Raw genomic sequence first — 22704 nt, 5'->3', positions numbered from 1 at the left:
GATGAAACAGGTCAGCTATTAATTTCTGCCCCTGGAAACTGACTCTGAAGTTTCTGACAGATTTGAAGCTTTAGATTGGGCTTAAGATTTACATTGGACAATGTGGACCATTCCCAAAACCAGCGTGTTATCTTTTATTGTGTACATGTAATATGCATATAGTCTTTCCATGAAAAACTGTTTCATCAATTTGCTTTTTCAGCCACAGTTAGCTCAGCTTTCCTCTGTGGCTCCTTGTCTGAGTTTTCCTAACACTTTTACCTTACTTTATTGCGTCCTGTTTGTATCTGACCCTCATATGTGCCTCTCCAGAGTCCCTTGGCCTCCCCTACCTCCCAGATCCTCTGCTGTTAGTTCTGCCTTAGCTACCACTGTGGCCTGCCAGCTCTGTGAGGGTTTACCAGCTGCAGGCCCACATCTGGCTACCCTGGGGCTGCCCACGGGCTTCATGGAGCAAGCCGACTGTCAGGGGAATTAATTCTCCACTGCGTCAGTGTTAACCAATGGCAAGTAGGAGGCAGAAGGAAGCCAGATAGAAACATGTCCTCTCTTTCCTTCCCATGGACTTCTTTCTCTAAGCAGAGTGTCTCTGTGGAGATATCTGAGTAGCTGAGCTTTTCAGGGTTCCTTGTGAAGCTGTTACCAGCCCAGTCGTGCATCACTTTGCATTGCTTCCCATCTTCCAAGCTTTACCTATAGTTTTCCTTACTCTTGCTTCTTGGGGATTGTATACCCAAATAAATCTTCAGAGCTTCATCCTGCTTCAGGCTGTTATTCTAGGGAACCTTTGTTAAGACAATATAATAATGATTTGTTTATATGCTTGTCATTTCTGAGAGACTATGAACCCCTTAAAAGCAAGAATCATGTCATATTTTTTGTTATTATCTACCCAATGACTGACATAAAATAGGCCAAAGGTCCATGTTCATATGGCAGACTTCCACATGAAAATACAGGGAATCATAGAATAAAAATGTTCTTTATAAAATGGATACCCTCAAATATCATTATTAAACAAGTCTTTAATCTTATTGGCTAATATTTTAAAATCATCTCTTGTATATGAAACATGATGTGCTATTTGAATCATGGAGAAAGTAAGAAAAAGAAAGTTCTGCTAAACAGATAATTCGAAGTCCCAGTGGTATTTTTGCCAGTTCATTATTGCCACAAGTAAGATAATTATTATTAAAAATGAACTCGAGAAAATTCAAGATCTGTGTAATATATTTAAACATCTTAGGATTTGGCTGTCTCTGAAAGGTAAAGGATAAATAAATATCAAGTAATAAGCATCTAAAAGCTTTGATAGGAAATAAAAGCAGAAAGCCCATTATGTTCATAAAAAGAGAAGCCTAAGTAAAGCCAGACTGGGAATAAAGCACATCTCAGCACCTTCTGTTGAATTTCAATAAACCACAGATGCCAAACATTCATCTCATTTAACTCAGTCCATTCCTAAGCTAGAACAGAGTACTTTGAGTTATTTTCCAAATTGGATTAGTGATTATGAAAGAAATCCTGCAATTATAGATAAGAGGATGGTGGGAAGATTGTAAACCCAGGGCAATTTGTGATTGAGAATATATCTTGATCATTGGCATTTCATATCCGGCGCTGTAAGACCTCGTGTGAACCCTATGCCACTGCATTCAAATTTGGGCACAGATTAAAACAATGTGCATGTTTTAGGAATTTATACCTCAATTTGAACATTAAGTCTACCCTTTTAACTTGTATTTCCAGCTTTGTTTCAAAGTATTTGTTTGTGTATATTGAAGGAGTGTTCCAGATCAAGAAAGCCAATAGTAATATTGCACTTAAAGAAAAAAATAGCCCTTAAAGAATGTGTGTGGAAAATGTTCTAAATTTTAGAATCTCAAGTTTAAGCATTTCAGGAAATCTCACTTTTTAAATAAAAAATGGAAGATGGGAAATAGAAGGAAAGAAAGATCTCAATTTTTATTGAGCTAGAAGTCTTGCATGTATTATCTCACTGAATTTCGATAACCATCAATCTTCAGCAGTAGGTATGATTATTCCCATCGCACAGCTGAGGAACGGAGACCCAGTCAGTTTCACTTGCAGGCCCCCCAGTCGGTAAGTGGCGGAGCTAGAATACAAACCCAGGCCAACTGAGGCCAGAGCCCCTGTCCTATTGGCTATGTCGTACTGCCTGTTTGTCACTAACTGTTGGCAAAATGTAAGGCTCTTACTGTTTCTTATTAAATGTCCCATTCTCATCCATGGGACAGCCCTGAATTTGCCAGCCTTTTACTCTCTCGCTGGGTCTTGGTTTTAGCGTAAGCTGTACTGGCTTGGAGAATTGGCATGAAAGAGTGAGATGTAGTGCTTGGATCCTGCCATATTCAGGGTTCTCTAGAGAAAGAGCAAAACGAACCATCATAGATACTGTAGTTGCTGCCATTACTGGATGTTGGTTAGCAAACCATCAATGTCTCCAGCGTGATCCTGAGTTTAGTAATAAAGATAAGGGTGATACTGGAAGTCGTGTCTTCAAATTCTGCCTCTTGTTTTTTCCTTTGGTTCTAGGTTCAGTACTAAAATTCAAGTGATTTTTATTTTGATACAGTTTAATGTGAAGAACCATAGACCAATAGCTCAATGAAAAAGCCACAGAGATGTTTTGCTTGGAAAATCTACTCGATCATTCTGTTTTCTGAATGTTTGTTTTGTATTATCATCAAAATATTCTCTACTGATGGAATGTCCAGTCACCCCTGATAAGCAAAGTGCTTTGTTTTCTAGGATGGGAGATGTCTCGTATATTGGAAATGGTGTATATTTTGTAAAATCTCACAAGCAAACCCACACTGAGGTGCTATTATGAAGTGTATGTGCATGTGTGTCTATAAATGTCTTGACATTGAGTCAAAAATCAAGGTATTCTTTTTTTCCTTTTATTTTAACATATGGTTTTTACTCTTTTCATTTCTTTCTGTAGAAACTGCAAATATCATCATGCAGAAATTTCACTTCTTCAGTTTCCTGAGCTCATAGGTCACATTGCTTTTTTACTGGAATCTCTACCTGGCTCAGTAACCAAGGCAACAAATCCCTGGTTAATGATTCACTAGAAATTCACTGTGGAGGTGGCTTATTAGTTTTTTTCCCCAAGAGCTGAGATAAAAAGCTTGCTTGTGATTTTTTCATCTATTTCTCTTTTCTCTTACTTGAGATCCAGACAACCTAAAGTAAATTTAATTAAAATCAAAAGACAGAAATATCCAGAAATTTAAGTTACTATTTTTGGACTCAAAGTGTTTCTATATGAAATATAAAATATCAATAAGTTTAAGAATATTTTATTTTATGACTCTTCTTTCAGTTTGCATTTTTGACATATGGATAAAAAACACAAATAATTTTAAAATGATGACTTTGGGTTTAACGGTATCCCAGCCCTTTGAAGAGCTGTTTGGAGAAGTCATCTTTAAGAAGGTCCTAATGTGCCTTAAGGGAGAGAAGACAGGACAAGTGAAAAGCTGACAGAGGTTTGAATGGAAAAAAAGTCAACTTGATGATAAGGAGTAATTGTGGGAAGAAATTGACAAGAGGCCAAAAAAACAAACAGCAACTAAACTAAAAAACCCTTGGCATTGCTTAAAAATATTCCACAGTATGCGAAGATACAGTTTTAATGGATCAATACATTCAAATACATTTCTGGAAAATTTTTTTTCTGCCAACATATTTAAAGGGAAGCAAGAAGGAGAGGAAATGATAGAATGACATTTGATACGTTTCTCAAGTGTTTACAAAAGAGAAAAAGATAGTGACACTGGTGAACACAGTTACCTGGCTTGAAAGTGCTAAAAGGAAGGGACCTCTTAAGAAAGGCTTCTAGGAACAGGGACACATTAACCACAGACTTTTACGTATTCACCCTTGCCACGGCGAGCTTTTAGTGCCGTGTTAAAAAGGGTAAAGATAACTAAAATCATGACTCAAGAACTGTTAACTCAAGGAAATATTTTAGAACCCCATTAAGATTTGGAAACAACTAATACCAAAAAACTAGGCTTCATAGATTAATAGAAGGTACTTATCTGTGGTGTTACAGTCGTTCATACATCAAAAAACAGATCATGAAAATATCGCGTGATTTTGTTATATGGAGAGGCTGAGAAGAGCAAACTAAAACACAGCGGAAGTCAAGATAGACTATTAGTATATTTGTTGTTATTTTGTTTTAAAGATTTGGGAATTATTTCTGGAAGAACAAATGAGAATTTCATTAGCTAGTTCTGCGGCATGTGTTTGTCATTAGGAAGCATCATGGCCCATAATATAGATCCCACAGAGGATTACTATTCTGACCAAACTTATCTCTAGGAAAAATAGTAACAAATCACCTGAAAGTCAAAAGTGGATGCATTACTTCAAGTGGCTGTGGACTGGTTTTGTTCCACCTTGTCCATGTCCCCCCCACCACAGTTTTGCCTGGAGCCACTCTGCCTTCCCTCTTGTCATGCAAGCTTTGGGTTAGAGCTGCCTCTAACCCTGGGCTCAGAGCTGGAGCCCTTACTGAAGCTAAGCAGTCAGCACCACCAACCTGCCCAATTTCAACCACAAAGACTCCATCCAAACTTTTGTTTGAGCTTCTGTCTGACTATCCCTCTGGCTCTGGACTGTGTGTGAGGATTATGGGAACCTGAAGTTGCAGAAACCCTTGCAGGGAGCCTGAGAATGGAGTCAACTCAGAGGAAGCAAAGAAAATTGGTGGTATCTTGAGTCCTGAATAAAGCTATAGCTGAAATCACTACTTAGTGTGGACTTTTCATTTAAATGAATAGTAAGTACGTTTTTGTTTATGCCAATTTGAAATTTTTTTTTCCTTCTTCCAACTCAAAGATTTCTAGCAGGAGCAGAGCTCTGTAACCTATCCACAGGTGCAGAACTTCCAGAGGAGAAGCGGTAGGGCTGAGTAATTCTATAATGAAGGCAAGTGTAGCTTGTGCACGGGATGTTTTTGGTTAATGACTGGAATATTAGAAAAGAATTTAAAGGCAGGTACCATGCTTTCAAGAAGCCTGCATCTTAGTTAAGGAAAAAAGAATAGCAAAAAACTAAGAACTATTAGGAGCTATGCTCCCCTGTTCTGATTTGGTAATTGCGCAAAGAATACCCAGGAGGGAGGAGACAGTGACTAGTGACGACAAGGCCTGCAGAAGGAGATGGGTAACACCGTAGACAAGGAGAATAACAGGGTTAAATGCGTACATTACGCATGGGTCAAAATTTAAGTGTTTATTAGAGAAGATAGTTTGGAAATTCTGAAGATTTCTCATAGTTTATTCCTCTAAGATTGCCTGTGCTGGTCAGCATTTCAGTAGAGAGTAAATCACCAGGCATGTGTACAGATACTGAGAACTGATTCAGTTTTTGGAACATAATTTGGGAAACTGGGTGCCAAACTGAAAAATATTTTAAATGCTTGTGTAGCAGATGCGAACATTTTTCATGAATAATATGATTCTCCTTGAAAGAATGACTCATCTGGTTTTAGCCACTTGCAAGTGGTTCTATGCTTTATAGACTTTTTTTCTTTGCCTTATGAGAACATACAGCAGATCTACTGTTTCCTTATAAAAAATATTTATTTTGCAACTACTTTGTTCCTATTGCTGAAAGGTAACATTGGAATAAAGTTGAAGGTCGCTCAGAAATGATAAGTTCTGATATTTTCATGCATGAATAGAGGTTTTTATTTTAAATTGAATAGGTGAGGTATAGGACACGGGCAACAAAAGGCAAGTGAGGAAGGAAGAGAGAGTCTTAATGAAATATTGAGAGTATAAAGGATCCTAACATCACTTCACCTCCAGTGAAGAAAGAGTGGATGGATTTTTTAAGGGATAATAATAAAACTAAGTGAAACATACATTGAGAGACTATTAGAGACCGTAGAAGAAGTATAACTACAGAGTTTAAGTCTGAAAAGCTGAAATCTGGTGTAAGAAAGGATGCAATGAATTTGTAGATTAAAAGGATAGAGAAGAGGTAATAGAAAATATAGTGAGCAGAGTACCGTTTTTGTCAGAAATGTTTATTTATTGTGTGTGTGTTTTATTCATTTCTCTTGTGAAAAAGAACTCAGAAAATCTTGGATATTTAGCGTTCTTTAGAATAGAGCAGATACCTGTAAATCAGTCTGTCTTTGAACTTGCAACTTAAGATAAATGCAAATGTGACATTGTAGGAAAGTTCACAGGGCAGGATACTGAAGTCTGTTTTTTACAGCTGTCAAAAAAACGTGCCAAAATGGTGAAATATCTTCTCTTTTCCCATCAAATAATTGATCTCAGAAAATAAACAAAAAAGAAATTGATATCATCCTGCTGGTTTGTGTTACAAAGCATACAGCAGTGGTCCTTAGAGATATGACATGTCATAGCTGAAGAACAAAATTAACAGACTGTCAAGTCAGCTTAGTTGCATGGCATCATACGGCTCTAAGAATCTACTAGAAAGTTCTTCCTTAAGCCCTGGAATGGAAACAAAAGTAAACAAAGCCCTATAAAGCAGCACAGCAACTCCCCATCTAAGAAAAGGGAAGACTGGAATAGACCAGAGGCGTCTGGCCTTTCTGAGGTAGATTAGATGTTTCTTTTGATTATTGTTATTACCCATTTCTGGTAATTGAACCTATATGGTTAAACACCCACTGTGTAATAAATATTGTTATAAAAATAACAAGAGAATCTCTTAATGAGTTTAGGAGTTAAATGCCTTTCAAAGACACTGTGTTTTAAGGAAACATGAAAATCCTGACGGTACCGGAGTTTTCATCAGGGAATAAACAGTACTATGCAGTAAGTGAAGTACTCATTTCTTTGCATATGCTCAATCTGTAATCTGTTTTATCTTTGGCCTACTACATGGTCTACTCACATCTACTATGGTCCCACTGGAATTCATTTTCCATGTTGCAGCCTGGGGTCTTTACGAAATGATCTGCTGTGTCCCTTTCTCTTTCCCCAACACCTCCTCCAAGACTATGGTGATGATGTGAATGCACCTCACAGATCTCCAACTACGGGGCGTGTAATTGACCCAGGGGCCCAGCTGCTATGCTCTAAACTCCATTACTGCTTTTTCACCGAGGCCAAGCTGCCCAGAGCTTCTCCCTGCTGATGACCGAGAACAGCAGGATGATATGAAAGCAGGCCCTTCCCCGGGGAACACAGGACTCCTCTGAAGGATCACTTTGGCTCAAAGCCTCCTTGATGGCCTTGCCAAACCTTTCTTAGACTGCATGGCAGTCTAGGGCGCCTCCACCATTGTGACCAACCTTCCCAGTGTGCCCAGGACTGTCTCAGCTTTAATCTTATGTCCCAGGTAAATCCTTCTTCCACCAAACCTTCCTTCCCTCTCATCTTCAGTAGGGGATCAGACTTAATCGTGGTCTGACTGCTCCCCTGGCCTCCCTTCCACTCCATTTCCTCTTGTAGGAGTTTCCCCTCATAAAATCCTTGCATGTTTAAGCCCAACCTAGTGTCTGTTCACTGAGTGCTTGGACTACCACAAAGACACTGCGAAGCCTTCATATTTGTCTTCTCAGAGAAAAACCAGAAACCTTGATCACTGTATATAAGGTCTTGCTAACCTACAGGGTGAGAATCTCATTTTGCAATCCACCCACATTAGTCTCCTTCAGTTCTCTTTAATATACCCACTTTCTTCTCACGGTTTGGAAATATAACAACCCAGGAAGGTTCACAGCAAAGTATGGAACTGAGTCAACAAAATGCAAGACAAAACCCCAAACCAAACCCAACCAAACCAAACCAAAATCAACAAAGGTGCCATTGGGAATGCCATTTCCTCCTCTCAGGACACTCTTCCCTCCCTCAAATTCCGCATGATTTGTCTAGTGAACATCCACTCACCACTGAGGTCTGTGCTCAAATGCTATGTCTGGGGAACTTTCCCCTTCTCCTCACTGAGTCGAGTTTACCTGTTGTACACTCTTAGCACCAAGAACTGGGCTTCACAGTATGTATCACAGCTGGTATTTTGCATTCATTGGATGAATATTTGATTCAATAATGTCACCTGAACTGGACATTAAGCACCGTGAGGGTAGAAAACATGTCTTTTAACATTTTTGTCTCACTTCTGTATCCTCAGCTTCTAACACAATGCCTGTCACATAGATCTTCAATAATATCTGTTGAATCAATTAATTTAAACATGCGGTGCCCTCAAAAACCTAAAAAAATGTTAGTTAATCTGAACCATTTTCCTATCACCAACATTCATCTTACATGTTAAATGTTAATCTCCTCTAAACCTCTGCCTCTTAATTTTTGTTATTCTGAAGGACCAGGTTAATGAAAAGCTTCCCAGAGCTCATATTAAGGTGTAATTGGCTCAATACATATGAAAAATTATTCTTTGTACTATATTCTTTATTTTCTAGTATCAAATTTAGCATGTGGATAGCTGTCAGATAGTTCCACAATGCTTATCACAAAGAATAACACTCCCTACAACTCTGCTATTGCTCATTTTCTATTTCCTAGAGTTCAGTGCTTTTTAGCTATTTCTTTTTTAAATTTTCCTTCATATCTCTAGGCTAGGGTCACCTTCAGACAACTCCTTGGTGCCAGGGCGCATGCGTAAGCCTAGGAAAGTCCTGAGGCTGCGGAATGAGGATCTTGGTGGCCCCTATCTGATTCTCCTAGCTGGCCCATTGGTTAGGGGCCTTATCTTGTTAGGCTGGAGGGAGAGAGGAATGTAACCCATCAAACAATAACTTCCCATTCCTCTCTCCTTTCAGCCCCTGGCAACCACCATTCTCCTTTTGGGCTCTGTTATTTTCACTACTCTAAGTGCCTCATATAAGTGGAATCATACAGTATTTGTTTATTTCATGACTGGCTTATTTCACTTAGCATAATGTTCTCCAGGTTTGTCCATGTTGTACCATATGTCAGAATTTCCTTCCATTTTAAGACTGAATAATATTCCATTGTATGCATTTTGCTTATCCATTCATCCAACAATAGACACATGGGTTGCTTCCATGTTTTAACTATTGTGAATAATGCTGCCATGATCATGGGTGTACAAATATCTCATTGGGAATGTACTTTCAATTTTTTGGGTATGTACCCGGAAGTGGAATTGCTGGATCATATGGTAATTCTATTTTAAAATTTCTGAGGAACTGCCATACTGTTTTCCATAGTGGCTGTACCGTTTTACATTCCCACCAACAGTGTACAAGTGTTTCAATTTCTCCACATGCTCTCCAAAGCTTGTTATCGTCTGGGTTTTTTTCTTTTTTTTGCGTGTTGGCCATCCTAATTGGTGTGAAGTGATATTTCATTGTTTTTTTGATTTTCATTTCTCTAATGACTAGTGATGTTGAGCATCTTTTCATGTACTTACTGACCATTTGTATATTTTCTTTGGAGAAATGGCTTTTTGAGTCCTTTGCCCATTTTGGAATTGGGTTGTTTGTTTTTTTGTTGTTGAGTTTTTAGGAGTTCTCTGTGTATTCTAGATATTCATATCTTATCAGGTATATGATTTGAAAATATTTTCTTCCATTCTGTGTGTTGCTTTTTTACTCTGCTGACAGATTTACTTTTTTGTCTTTTTTTTTTAAAGATTGGCACCTGAGCTAACAGCTGTTGCAGATCTTTTTTTTCCCTGCTTTTTCTCCCTAAATCCCCCCAGTACATAGTTGAATATTTTAGTTGTGGGTCCCTCTATTTGTGGCATTACTTTTTTGTCTTTTGATGCACAAATTTTTTAAATTTTCACTAAGTCCAATTTGCTGATTTTTTCTTGTGTTGCCTGTGTTTTTGGTGTCACATACAAGAAATCATTGTCAAATGCAATGTTGTGAAGTTCTTGCCCTATGTTTTCTTCTAAGAGTTTTATTGTTTTAGATTTATGTTTAGGTCTTTGATCCATTTTGAGTTAATTTTTGTATATGGTGTTAGGTAGGGTCTAACTTCATTCTTTTGCATATGGCTATCCAGTTTCCCCAGCACCATTTGCTGAAAAGACTCTTCTTTCCCCATTGAATGGTCTTGGCACCCTTATATCATTTGACTACATATGGCAGGGTTTATTTCTGGGCTGTCTATTCTATTCCATTGGTCTGTACACCTATCTTTATGCCAGGACTACACTGTATTAAGTACTGTAGCTTTGTGGTAAGTTTTGAATCAGGAAGTTTGAGTCCTCCAGCTTTGTTCTTTTTCAAGATTATTGAGGATTCCCTGAGATTCCACATGAATTTTGTGACAGATTTTTCTATTTTTGCCAAAACATCAATGGGATTTTGATAGGGATTGCATTAAATTTGTAGATTGCTTTGGGTAGTATTGACATCTTAACAATAGTAAGTCTTCAAATCCATGAATGTAGGATATATTTCCATTTACTTCTGTTTTCTTTAATATCTTTCAGCAATGTTTTTCAGTTTTGTTTTGTAAAAGTGTTTTACCTCTTCAGTTAAGGCCTAAGTATTTTGTCCTTTTTGATGCTATTGTAAATAGATTATTAATATCTTTTCTGTATTGTTCATTGTATAGAAATGCAACTAATTTTTATATGTTGACTTTCGTATCCTGATGCTTTGCTTAATTTTTTTAGTAGTTTTAACAATTTCTTGTGTGGAATCTTTAGAGTTTCCTACACCTAAGATTATATCATCTTTAACAAAGATAATTTTACTTTTTCCTTTCCAATTTGGATGCCTTGTATTTCTTTTTCTTGCCTTATTACTCTGTCTAGCACTTCTAGTACTATGTTGAATACAAGTGGTTAAAGCAGGCATCCTTGACTTATTCTTGATCTTAGAGGAAAAGCTTTCAGTCTTTTACTGTTGAGTATGGTGTTTGCTGTGGGTTTCTCATATATGGCTTTTATTATATTGAGGTAGTTTACTTTAATGTTAATAATTGAGTGTTTTTATCGTGAAAGCATGTTGAATTTTACTTTTTTCTGCATCAATTGAGATGAACATGTAGTTTTTCCTTCATTCTGTCAATATGGTGTATTACACTGATCAGTTTTCATATGTTGAACTCTCCTTGCATTCCAGGAATATATGCTACCTGGTCATGATATATAATCCTTCGAATCTGCTAGTAAGTTCAGTTTGCTAGTATTTTGTTGAGGAGTTTTGCATCAGTATTCATAAGGGATATTGGTCAAAAGTTTTATTTTCTTGTAGTATCTTTGTCTGACTTTGGTATCAGAGTAATACTGGCCTCATAAAATGAGTTAGGAAGTGTTCCTCTCTCTTTAATTTTTTGGAGCAGTTTGAGAAGGATTGGTGTTAGTTCTTTAAATGTTTGGTAGAATTCATCAGTGACTCCATTAGGTCCAGCGTTTTTCTTTGTCAGATTTTTGATTACTGATTCTGTCTCCTCCTAGTTAGAGGTCAATTTGATTTTTCTATTTCTTTGTGATTTAGTCTTGATAAATTTTGTGTTTCTAGGAATTTGTTCATTTCATCTAGATTATCCAATTTGTTGGTGTACAGTTGTTCATAGTACACGATTATAATTCTTTTTATTTCTGTAGAATCAGTAGTAATGAATACAGATTACCAATATTTGGAGGACAGGGTCCTTATTGCCCACAAGCTGTGTGCAAACTGCTTCAGAAGTACATGCACAGCTGCCTGCTGTGGGACTGGAGGATGGGGCATGGGTAGCTGCTGCAGAGTTAAAAGTTGAAATTGACTGAAATTAACTGCAATTTACTGGAAGTCTTCCCCTGGAAGTGGCAAGCTTTCAATAGACTCCAGAGTTCCAAAATAGTTAAGTTAGATGTATTCTGTCAGTGTAATTTTTATCTGAGTGGGGAGATTTATTCCTGGTTCTTCCTACTCCACCATCTTCCCCAAATCCTCCCCAACTGGAGCTTTTAACTTGCTCTTATCAAGACTGGTTGCTCTTTAGGCCTCCTGCAAAGCTGATATCTTAGCTCTCTCCTGTCTCTCGTTATGAGAATTATTTTATTTTATTTTTATTTTATTATTTACTTATTTATTTATGTTTTTCTTCTTTTAAAAATTTTTTTTATTGTGGTAATATTGGTTTGTAGCATTGTATAAATTTTAAGTGCACATCCTCATATTTCCATTTCTGTGTAGATATCATATTTGCCACCCGAAGACTAACTACAATCCATCACCATACACATGTGCCTAATCACCCCTTTTGCCCTCCTCCCTCCACCTCTGGTAACCACCAATCCAATGTCTGTCTCTATGTGTTTGTTGTTCTTTTTATCCTCTATTTATGAGTGAGATCATATGGTATCTGACTTTCTCCCTCTGACTTATTTTGCTTAGCGTAATACCCTCAAGGTCCATCCATGTTGTCACAAATAGCCATATTTCATCCTTTTTTATGGGAATTCTTTTCAAGTCTTTGTTGATTGGATCACTTTTCCCAGGGCCCATGTTTTTGATTTTCTCATCCAGTGGTTTCTTGAGTAGAGGTAACTGGGAGACAAATTTTTGAGATATGTTTGAAAATGCCTTTATTCTCAACTTACTCATAATTGATATTTTGATTGGATATAGAATTATAGATTGCAAATAATTTTATCTCATAATTTTGAAGGCATTGTGTTCCAGCTTACAGAGTTCCTATTGAGAAGTGTGATCCAATTTGATTCTTGAGCCTTTGTGTGAAAGCTGATTCAATTTTTGCTCTCTGAAAGTTTTAAGAGTAATCTCTCTGCCTCAGAATTCTGATATTCCTTCTGATGTGCCTTGGAATAGGCCTATTTTTATCCATTGTTCTGGGTTCTCATCGATTCTTTCAATGTGAAAACATATCCTTCAGTTTTGGAAAAATTTTTCTTCTCTGTTCTTTCTTTCTGGAAGTCTTTTATTATGATGTTAGACCTCTTGGACTTAGCCTCTAATTTTCTTTCTGATTTTTCATATCTTTTTCTTTTTGGTTCTACTTTCTGAAAGATGTCCTCATCTTTATCATCCAATGATTCTATCGAGTTTTTAATTTCGACTACCATTTAAAAAAATTCTCAAAATTCTTTTTTGTTTTCTGAAAGCTTCTTCTCTGCAGTATTATATTCATGCTTCATTGATGCAAAATTTTATTTCTCTTTGAAAATATTGATGATACAATTTAAAAAATGTTGTTTTTCTTGAGTGGCCCCTATTTCCTTCAATCCTTTGTCTGTCTTTGTTTTGTCTCTCTCCTAAAACTAAGAGTCTTTCTTCCAATGTCTATTGGTCCCTGTCTGTGAATTAATATTTAGGTGTGGTCCACTAAAAAGCTGACTGCATATGCAGGGCACATTGACCATGGACTTCACAACAGGCTGAGCTGATCTGGTTGTTTCATTGAGGATACACTCAAATATCAATATCTTTACTTTCTCTTTTGTGGGTTGGTCAGATTGTGCAGACAAGGGTCTTCTTGTCTCTTGCGAGTATTCTGTGAACCAAGTCAGGGAGGAGGGCTGCAGTTTCAACATTCAGTCTCCTTCTGTACGGTATCCCTTTATTCCTCCTTCAATATGGTACCCCTGACTTGGTGTCCCAGTGCAGACCACCTCTATTTTCCCATTCCCTGGGCTGAAGGAGTGGCAGTCACTCAGCTGAGCAAAGTGGGGGAGCTCATTTGGGCCTTCTTAATCAAACTTTGATCCTTCTTCTCGGTTTTAGCTGCACCTTCACTTTCAATACCAGAATTTCCTACAGCTGCTGACTTCTGAGAACTTTGAAGATTTTGGTTTATAATCTGCTTAGTTTTTCCCATTGATAATTTAGGATTCAGCTTTTTCCAGTCTGCAAAGAAAATATCCATTCACCCTTCTGCTTTGCACCTCCCAAAATGTTGCTGTCATTTTTGAAAATAGACTTTAATTTTTAGAGCAATTTTAGGTTCACAGAAAAATTGAGTGGAAAGTGCAGAGATTTCCAGTATACCCCATGCCCCACATATGTGAAGCTTCCCTATTATTAACGTGCCCCACTAGAGTGTTATGTTAGTTACAACGGATGAACCAGATTGACACATCATTATCACCCAAAGTCCATAGTTTACAGTAGGCTTCATTCTTGGTGTTGTACATTCTGTGGTTTGGACAAATGTATAATGACATGTACCCACCATTATAGTATCACACAGGGCAGTTTCACTGCCCTAAAAATGCTCTGTGTTCCACTTATTCAGTTCTTTCTCACCTAACCCCTGCCCTTGTTTTTTTCCCCAAGTCTCTTTGTGCTTGTAAGTTTATGCTTTCTTAAAAAAATCTCCTTTGCAGTTTTGTTATGGGGGTTTTACAAGGGAGAAGAGGTAAATGTGTATGTTCAATTTGCCGCATGATAACCAGCCTGAAAAAATATCTTTTAAAACAGAATAATATATATTTTATTTGGTTTCTCAAGTCTGGTGGCCTAAAAATAACAAATCAACATATCATAGTTAAAAGTCAGATTTTAGTATGTTTCACGTTTGCTTTGGATTAGATAGTGAAACACAAGTATTTTCCTTTGTCTTAAAGAGAAAGTATTATAATTTGGACGTTATACCTTTCAGTAAAATCAACCCAGTTGGTAGAACATCTCATCTTTTCGCCTCAAAAACACCATTAAAACCTCAACACTTACAAATTGTAAAACTTCAAGTGATCGTTTTCTCCAAATATTTAATTTATAGGAAATTGAGGTGGGAAGTACGTGAAGCTGTTCCTTTTTTTCCTCGAAGAAATGAAACTAGAGCCCAGGTATTTTGAGAGAAGAGTGATGATGATGGAAAAGGAGAGGAGAGGGAACTTACAGGTTAGGGAAAAAAGATCAGTAACATTCAAGCCTGAGGAAAAAGTGTCTCAACTGAAGTCTGGCTGGTTTTGGTGTCATTCATGCTCCTTTAAACTCCCTCTTCATCAGGGATCTAATGCTTCCCACTTGTTCAATTTTTCTCACCAGAAGGAAGACAGTTATTATCAATCACACACAGAGTTTAGTTATGTGTTACTTCTCTGAGGAATATTTCCGTTTTCAAAGAAGGTATGAGAAGAGGTATCCTTAGGTTACTCTAATGATGAAATTGTAGATGTCCTGATTATTTTGCACCGGGTGATTATTTTGCAACAGTAGTTCTTTGCAGCTGCTCCTCAATTAATCTTCTATTTTGGCTACTTTGTGAGACCACCCTGGGACATCCCTCCCTCCTCGCCCTAAAGGGGAGATTTCTGAAAATCTTTCTCCTGATTAAATATTTAGCTCTAGTTTGAACCTCGTTCTGTCTGTTATAACTGTCAGGTTTTTCGTCAAGCCTTTTTTTTGACTAGCAATATTTGGAAATCCCTCACCCAATTGACATAACCTCGAATTTTCCCTCTTATTACAATGGTAAAAACCAGGATTAAAAAAGGGTGAGTCAGAAATAATGCTACTGATATAATGATATAACTATTACATCATTATATATAACTATAATAATGATATAACTATTATCATTTTTATATACAAACTGCTTATATAATTATAAAGCCCAAGACTATGAATGAAACAATGGTTATGATTAATTAGACTTCAGTAAAGACTGGATTTCAATAAATACATAAAAATAAAGATTTTTATTTTATACTAACAATAATTGGTTATAAAAATATATTAATAAAATCATTTCCTTCATAATAAAAAACATAAATAACCTTAGCAAAAAGTGTGTGAGAATTATGTAAAGAAAGTATATGTAATCTTAGTTGTATTTGGTTAAAACTGAATTAAACATAATCCAGTATATACATAAATTTGGGAAAAAGTGATATCTATAGAAAGAATGAACATTATAAAGATATTAATTTTTCCTAATTTCATATATAGATTTAATACAGTTCCAATTAAATACACTAAGATTTATTTTTTGACCAGGATACTATTTTTCTGAAGTTGATATAGAAGAATAAAATGTCAGGATATGCAAAGAAGTTTTATTTATTTTATTTTATTTTATTTATTTTTTTTGAAGAAGATTAGCCCTGAGCTAACTACTGCCAGTCCTCCTCTTTTTGCTGAGGAAGCCTGGCCCTGAGCTAACATTCGTGCCCATCTTCCTCTACTTTATATGTGGGATGCCTGCCATAGCATGGCGTGCCAAGAGGTGCCATGTCCACACTCGGGATCCGAACCAGCAAACCCCGGGCTGCCGAGAAGCGGAACATGCGAACTTAACTGCTACCATCCGGCCGGCCCCGCAAAGAAGTTTTAAAAAGTACTATTATGTATAATTACCAGGATTGCCATAAAATAGGATATATTATTGAATAATGCTACCTAAAAGTGTGTTTCTGATACAACAAAAGGCAAAAGCCAATGGAAAAGGTTAGATCAGAAGCACACTCTAATTCATATCCAAACTTAATAGATGATTAATGAGGCATCATGAATAGGTATAGAATTTATAAGTTCTCAATGTCTAATTAAGGAAAATTGGCTAGAAAAGTTTATGTTTAGTTTAGATTCTTTTAATTTACAAAAGAAATTTAGATGTCCTGAGGAGTTAAATCAAAACTATCAAATTATAAAAAGTGAGATGGATATATACAGGTATAGCTGATATCTATGTGTATAAGAACTTTCTAGGCTTAAATTGATAGAAAAAATTTCACAGAAAATGTAATAAGTTTTATCTGAAAAGAAAATCCTTTATGTAAGAAAAATTAAAACCCTACAATAAAAGGCAAATAAAAAACGAAATAAAACAATGGGATTACGTATGTATATAAGACAAAAAGCTAATATCTTTACTATATAAAAAAACAAATAGATGTTAATAAAACTCCCCCACAAACCTGTTAAAATAAATTGGTAAAGAAAAAGACCATTTACAAAGTACTGGAAGAGACTGGGTAAGAAAATACAGGTAGAGAGAAAATGTTTATGCTCTTTAGCAATCAGAGAAATTTAAGTGAAATAAAAATGAAAAGCTATTATATTCTATTACATTTTCAAAAAGTAAAAAAATAATAATTGGTGCTAACATGAGGACTTGTCACTGCTTCTGCAGTATACATTAGAAACTTATACAACAAGAGCTTTAACAAAGAAGGCCTTCAAGCGGCATAAGGAAATTCAGCCGAAAGAAAGAAACTTTGACTCCAGAAGCACACGCAACAAAAGCACCAATAGTCAAACTCACAGAAACAGAGAGCAGAATGGTGGTTACCAAATATGGAGGGAGAAGGAAATGAGGAGGTGCTGTTCAGCAGGTAGAGAGCTTCAGTCATGCAAGATGAATAAGTCCTTGAGGTCTGCTGTGCAACATGTTGCCTGTAGTTAACAATGCTATATCGTGCACTTACAAATTTGCTGAGAGGGCAGTACTTATCTGGAGTGTTCTCACCACAATAAAAGGAAGATAAAAAGTCCAAAAGATAGATTAAAAAACTCATGTATAAGTGCTTTTTGCAGTACAATTTATGGTGCTGAAAAACTGGAAACTGTAAATACCCAAAAATGGAAAAAAGATAAAATTGTGGTATATCTATACAATAAATATTATGTAACAAATATTATGTATGAATTTGCATAGCATTTCTAATAACATGTTGAGGGATAAAAGTAGAATACAAATTGAAATGTGTTAGTTTCACAACGATATAAAATGCATTAAATATAGAATGAAATGTACTGGCGTATTCATATCATTTGGCTTTAGATTGTGGGATTATGGATATTATTTTTTCTTCTGTTTTCTTTGATGCACTTTTGAAATTTTTTCCAAAGGTCATCTGATAATGTAATTGGGTGAAATAAACAGTTAAAAACAATCAAAACCCCCTTTCCACTTAGAATTTAACTTGCTTACATTTTAGTCTTTTCTCAACTTTTTCTGTAAATCTTACATTTTTTCCTCCATTTTAATAAAAGTTACTTAAAAATATTTTTACTTTCTCATTTCTTCATCAACTTCAGTTTTCTTTCATTTACTCACTTTGTTTGCTCTGTTTTATAATTCTGCCCCTTTCTATCTTCTTTGTTATGTTCTATTTGGTCATTTCTTTCTTTTTCAGAAAAGTCTCTTCTGGAAGATTCCCACTTTATTGCCTCAAAACTGACTTTGTCACATTAGAAGGACTTTTCTGCAGCTCATATCTATTGAAGGCTCTACATTATAGTAAAAAATGTCAAATGCAGTGACAAATGCCTCTATGTAATCTATCTTTTAGCAACTTTAAAAAAAATTCACAATCGAGTTTTCTAATTTCAGTTATAATTGGGTACGAATATAACATACTTTAATCCATATATTATCAGCATTGTTAGGTGTAATTCCTTCCTCAAATGTTGCGTGAGAGCATCAAGCTTATGGAGGGCGTTAGACAAACATTAAACATTAGACAATAGAGGTCGTGGTACACGTTTCCCCTCCGGCTTTAGTAATCCTTTATAGATGTATTTAGAAGAGGAGATAGATATATTTTCTTTTAGACTTAACCTCCTTCTCTCTTCCCCTGCCCCCTCATTTCCAATAAATTTTTCTCTGCTATTACCTCGCCAACTCAACCTCATTCCTGGTGGTTATACTTTGAAGGGTGAGGAAACAAAATGAGTTTTTGAATTCTGTGACTTTCCCCCTTTGTGTTCTCTGTTTATATTTTGTCTCCATAAGGAAATATCAAGAGGACCTAAGTAGTCTTCGGCCAGGCAGTCAGGGATTTGGGGAAGGAACATTCAGGACTGTCGGTTTAAGAAGAGTGGCAAAACCCACCTGCAGCCTGGCTCGTGACGTGACTGCTGTGCAAGCAGCCTGTGGAGGGCAAGAGTGTGCTCCTTAGGATGGAAACTTCCGGAGACGCTTCACCCACTTCGGCACACTTCAGCCCAAAGACAGAAACGCCCTCACACGGTCCCCTCTGAAGGTCCTTCAGGGCCGGTCCCTGGGACAGTGCAGGGCTAAGTGTTGGTGAAATTAGGTTTTTTTCCTTTATTTGGATTTGTTAATTAGAAGCTGATGAAACAATAGGACATTTTCCAGCTTGGATTTACTGACACACAGGCTATTTTCCTTAGAGGTGTATATAGGTTAGGGGAAAAAAAATCTGAATTGAATTTATTTTGCTTCACATCTGCCAGTTTATAGCCACTGCTGCAAGAGAAAGCTTTGATAGATCATAGCCAGGGAAAATTCCTGTACCTTCGGGCACACTTCCAGCTGGTCTCTTGAGGGAAGGCTGTTAATAAATCCTTAGATGGGGTGGGGAGGAGAGGACACTCCCCTGTCACATACAATATTAATTTAAAAGTTGATCAAGGCAGTTCAGTCGCAAACCTGCTTCTGGTCTCTGAAACGTATGCCCTTGCTGCTGATTTTTTTTCAGTCACAGAGAACTGCAATGGGTACTGACAGAATCCCTTTTTGTTTATCCTAGGTTGGCTTTCAGGCTTTTAGAGACCGAGTCCTTTGGTCATTCATACCTTTTCATGTACACAATACCACAAAATTAAATTAAAAAAAAATCAAACCACTGAAAATTACCTGTGACCATGCAGCCTTAGTGGGGATTCGAAAGCTGCCCCAGATTAGGGTTCTGGAGCTTTCACTATTGGAACACTTCCTTCGGTGACACGGGCTGGTTGTGAAATGTCTATTTTCCCATACTTTCCAGCCTCAAAAGCTGCCTGATCCTGTGGGAGAGATCAGCTCTGAAAGAAGGAAAATGGTCTTTGGCTTTCTACGATCCATCTTCTTTCCTTTTCTCTCTCATTTCAGTTTCTTTGTCCTCCTGCATGTCTGTCCTACACGCGCACACACACACACACGCATACTTTGCACACACATTCCATGCACACAGACACCACACAGACATCACACATGCACACTGACACACACGAGCACCATGCACACGCATACCACACACACAGACATCACACATAGACATCACACATGCACACTGACACACACACAAACACCATGCACACACATACCATGCACACACACAGACTTGTAGACATCACACACACACAAATGCACACAGACACCATGGGCATACACACAGATACCACCCACAGATATCACACACACACACACATACCTTGTGCATACACATGCCATACACAGACACACATGTACATACACATGAGTAAACCTTAGATTTAGCTATTTGCTACTTATTAATGACTTTTACTGATAATTTGTGTGTTGTAGTATTAATGCAGTAACATTACTTGGCAATGTTTGATATCATCTGAGAACCCCTGTAGATATGGATCACACTGTTTTCTCCAGCCCACTCTGGTTCTATACGACCTAATGCAAACTGCCTTCCTTATTGGGCTATTGTAATTTATCATGAGGCAGGACTATAAACAGGTGGAAATATGGAAAGATTAAGTAAGGAAGACCCGACTACATGGAGACTCTCTCTTTTGTTTGGCTAATGTCCAATAATGAGGGTTCTAGTGAATTTTCTAATTCCTTCTAGTTTATTCGGTATAGAAAAATACGTGCTGAACTTGAGTCTTTACTGCCAAATGCAAGATATGTGAAATATAAGATAATTTATGAAATTCAAACTGAGTGTTAACTTATTATCACAAACAACATTAATGGAGGAGGATCATTTCACTTCAAATATTATTATTGTTTTTGGTTAAGGAAGGCTGAAAAGGAACCTGAGAAATGAGTGTGTGGATTTAAGAGGAGGTGTTTAAAAAACCCCACCTCTTCTAATAATAATAATTATAGATTCCTAGACTTTAGGAAAAGGATATAATGTAATATAAAAATGTGTAAATATTAATATCAGAGCAGAAAAATAATATATTAAATCAAATATAAACTTTAGAAGAGGGAGAACTTACTTGGGATCGTTGTTGACTTATACAAATAAAAGTGAACACAATTTTGTAAGTCCTTTGTTTTTAATTGAATGATAGTGGAATGAAGAATAGTTTCCAAGTGGAATTAGGAAGATTTTCCTAGATTTTATGAAAAAACAGGAAGTAATACTTTAATATAATATAACACTCTCAAAGAAATGTGGTAAATTCTCTTTAAGAAAGAACTGGGTATTTCAAATTCATTGAGTTTTTACACTTTATAAATGTACAGTTTTCTAAACTTAAATACATATTACAGGGAGTCTTAAATTTTCTTTCTCTCTAAAAATGCTGAAATGTTGGGGTTTAATTTTTATTCTTGGATTGTGCAAAGAAGCTATTGACCTTGGTTGCCAACAGAAACTTATGTAATTTGCCAAGTAGAATAATGATTGCATTCAAATGATAACGTTGAGATTCTTCTATATGGTCACAGTATTTTCAGAGTGAAAGAAACATTGAACAACTGGACGTTCAAAGTTCTAAGTGTGACCTTCAATGAGATTGGTTTCATTCAGCTTCAGTGCATAAAGTCTTTCACTTGCTAGGTTTCTGTAGGTTTTAAACAAAGTAAAAAGAAAGTTTTAATTATGAAGTAAATTGAAAATAGAATTTTTTAATTATTAATGCACAAAACTCAAAATCATACAATGGCAAAAACCATAAAGAAATGCCTATTCCATATTGAACAGATTTGTCTAGAAGAACACAAATGAGAAATAGTTCTTTGTTGTTGTATTCTTCTATTTTTTTCAGTCTCTGACTCCGTGTTGAGGACTGTGGATTACAATTGATTCTATACCAAACTGAGGAAAGCATGTGTAAGAATGATGAATAATTTCTGTTATAAGCCCTCACAAAACCCAGACAATATACTCCCACTTCTTTGGGAGTTTTCTTTCAAATAGGATTGAAAAAAAAAGAGAAGATAAAAACTTTCTGGAAGGCTTTCACTGATTGAAGAGAAGTTTGAGGACTGAGGAGGAGGGTAGTAGAACAGTGTGACTCGTATGCTGAGTCGTGCCTTATTACAAAGGCACACAAAGCAGCCAGCATAGAGGTAGGCAACTCTTGGAGAAATTGGGAGAGCTGTATCCAAATCTTAAGTCCTTTGTTGAGCTTTTGGGAATATTTAAGAAGTAATCTAACCTTTCACGGTCTGAGTTGGCTATAATAATGCTGGTGCTGGAGAGAGGGTGATTTAACTGTGACATTTACTGATCCATTGATCTCCAGGGTTTATTTGGAAGATGTGACAGACTTGGCAGCTGTTCACAGCTTACTGTGTGTAGGTCCCTCAGAATAGTTTCAGTAGCAAAAAGAATACATACACAGTCTCTTTACAGAGTCTGGGTTGGCTAGGTTATGCTCTGGCAGCAAACAACCGCAAACTGCAGCATCCTAAGACGGCCCTAACACTGCTACTTCGATTGAGAGATATGAGCTGCTAAGTTCAGACAGGAGGGTAATAGAATAAATCAGTGGCAACAGAACTTAAGGCAGCAAAGTGGTAGTGGATAGTGGGTGCACTTTTCTCCTACTGTCATTGGCATGACATTTTCCTTCACTCTGGTACTCACCAGTAGGATAAGAAATAATCTCAAGTTTCATTGTCATTTGCCCAAAATATTTTAGAGGGACAATGAAAATATAATGATGATGACTAGGGGAACTTGTTTATGACTATCATATACCTTTTATTTTAAATCTTTAGAGTAAATTCCAAGACAAGATGCATTGCATCAGCTATCGTCTAGGAGTTGACTATTCTCTACCATGAAATGAAAGAACTTCTTAGTCATTTTGAGCTTCTCGTCAGTGATAAACGATTTCAATCA

Source organism: Equus przewalskii, chromosome 7 (assembly GCF_037783145.1).
Source record: "Equus przewalskii isolate Varuska chromosome 7, EquPr2, whole genome shotgun sequence".
In the NCBI taxonomy this organism is placed as follows: Eukaryota; Metazoa; Chordata; class Mammalia; order Perissodactyla; family Equidae; genus Equus; species Equus przewalskii.
Note: the sequence above shows the minus strand (reverse complement) of the source record.